This window comes from Danio aesculapii, chromosome 18, assembly GCF_903798145.1.
Source record: "Danio aesculapii chromosome 18, fDanAes4.1, whole genome shotgun sequence".
In the NCBI taxonomy this organism is placed as follows: Eukaryota; Metazoa; Chordata; class Actinopteri; order Cypriniformes; family Danionidae; genus Danio; species Danio aesculapii.
In genome coordinates, this window is record NC_079452.1 from 20,592,716 (window position 1) to 20,595,423 (window position 2,708).

Below are 2,708 nucleotides of genomic sequence, written 5' to 3' on the forward strand. Positions count from 1 at the left end.
CAAACTTTGTCAGGTGAAAGAGACAAAAAAAGAAAGAGTTTTTGTGAAGAGTAAAGCAACACGTGATTAAAGAAATGAAATCCTGCAGTGTTAGTATTCAAGTACCAATCAAGAGATTGAAACGCTCCTCTTGCCTCTCATCACCACAATGAAAGACATAAAGCATTAGGCTCAGTCCCTAAAAACATTCTATCATTAAATTTTTATAATTATTAATAACGCCAAACAATACTTAAATTTGTGAATCTCCTGATGTGTGCAGCCATGTTGCTGTTGTAGCTGTTCTTTTCTGGGAAATTTCCGTACCCTTTGATTTCTAGTGTGGTCCTGAAAAGTCTCCATTTCAAGAGCTATCTGTCTCTTCCCCTTAGCCCAATTTGAAGCGAAAGAGAATTGGGACATCCCTGTGGCTTAACGTGAATGCGCAAAACAAGGAGTAACGGGAAGGGCTAAGGAGTGAAACTGGGATAGTGACATAGTATTCAATGTTTCCAGCATAGTGCAAGATGTTGACCAGTCAGTCAAATAGCATTACATGTTGGTGCTGTTGGGAAGCTCCATGTCAATCACCTCAAAACTCTTGTTGTCAATGCCCTTGAGATGGAGATGGTTTCCAGGCTCATTGTGGTAACAGCGGGAGCAATGTGCGGTAGGAACAGGCACCACTTTAGCAAAGTTGGAAAAGTCCACTCTGTATTTTCCCTCTTTGCCGCGGGAGATGATCGGGAGAAAGTCATAGCCCCACATGATCTCCTGAGGGATGTATGAAGTCCTGACCTGGCAGGAGGAGCTGGTGGATTCAGCCATACCATCAAGGAAAACCACAAGCTCAAAGTCTTGCTGATGCAAAGTGTCCATAGCCATGTCGAAAAATGGGCTGCTTTTGTCAATGATGTGGTACAGAGTTAAAGGACACACGAAAAACAGATTGTCCTTCCCAGCATCCACCATGAATTCAATGCTGACCTGGTCCAGGATATTGGTCTCACCTCCAGTGACTGTTGTCCTCAGAAGCTTCCCATAAATCTGACTGCCGATCATTAAGGTCTTGCGCAGGTTGGCAACACGGATTTGAAGGCAAAGACTGCCTTTTTTGGGGCAAATGACAGCGGATTCACTGAAGGTGATGGTTTTGGCTCTCTTTTTGGAAGGGTGATTTTGGTCATAACTATACCACACCAGAAGATACTGATAAAGAGTCCTATGATCATCTGGATTGTAATGAGAGCCACACCTGCAGGACATTGGTCAGTGACGTATAAGTTGCCATATCCAATAGTGGCTTGGGACTCCAACGAGTAGAGGTAAGCATAAGTCAAATCATTAACACTGTAAGCACATGGTTTATGATCTGGTGATGGATTCTGCCACAACAGGTCACCATTGCTTCTTGCTAACCAGTACCACAAGAGTCCAAAGATGAACCAGCTGAGGGTGAAGGATGCCACAAAATACAAAAGGATGAACCGCCATCGGGTCTCCACGAAGGTGGTCCAGAAGTCGAGGACGTAGGCGAAGCGGTTTCTGTGCATCACGTTGCCAAACTCGATGTTGCAGCGGCCATCTTGGTGACCAGGCGGTTTTTGCGAATGCGTCGCTCTAACCTGTAATCTTTGAACCACTCTCTCAAGGAGCGAGGCATCTTAGAGTCTGTGAAGAGAAGGAAACAATATTAGTCAGTTTTCATTTTGATATTTGGCGCCAGTTTATCAGGAAGTCAATATTTGGATCTTTCTTTAACTAAGTGGATTAAAACAATGCTTTATTTTCTGATGTTTATGCAGTATTCTAGTTAGGCCATAAGTTGTGCATCTTTGGATGGAAACAGAGCTACTGCACTGTAAAAGCCTAAAAAATAAGGTAACTCAAATCATTTTAGGAAACCGATTGCAATAAACCATTTAAGTTCAAAAACTAATCCTAATGAGTACTGTGAACTTAATCCATTTGAGTAAATAAAGCAATTTGAGCACAGTTAAACCCAAAAATTAAAAGAACTCAAACCAACTGAGTACCGTAAAACATAAAAACAGGGTAAGGCAACTTAAACCGTTTGAGGAAACCGATTGCTACAAACTATTTAAAAAGTTTAAAAAGTTAAAAAACCATCTATACGAGTGCTGTGAACTTACTCCATTTAAGTTGAAGTAATGAGATATTTAACTCATTACCTTCAACCCTGAGATCAAAACTCTTTTCAATTGAGTAGAGTTAACTTTCAGTTCATTTTGAGTTAACTACACTCATTTCAGTTGATCAAGTTTTACAGTGCGCGAATTGTTTGTTACATTGTTTCAAATGAGGACAGAGAATGTGTTATCCAACACACTGGAGTATTTATGAATAAACAATTGCTATTGTTATGAATGAGATAAAATAGACAAATTATACGTGAAGGTGTCTACATTATATATTACAAATTATATTATATCACCAAGCTGATTGTTATTAGACATGAAGTTTCTTTTAGTGTCAGGTTTTTGTTTTATTTATAAAAAGCCCTACACTGTCTGCACTATTTTAAAAATATAATCAAATGAACTTTTCTAGTCATCTCAACTTACTTCAGTCAAACTGACTAAAATATTAAGTTAAACTTTGTATAACTTTAGTTAAAATCTGATAGTCTGATAACTTATTTAAGTAACACTTTTGTTATCAGGACTTTTTGTCTTTTTTTTCAACAGTGTGCCCTTCAATCATTATCT

General features: G+C 39.0%; 1 pseudogene; it reads right to left on the minus strand.

The window, feature by feature from the left end:
- Positions 1–252: 252 nt before the first annotated feature.
- Positions 253–1,654, minus strand: LOC130245907 (ATP-sensitive inward rectifier potassium channel 1-like; annotated as a pseudogene).
- Positions 1,655–2,708: the final 1,054 nt, after the last annotated feature.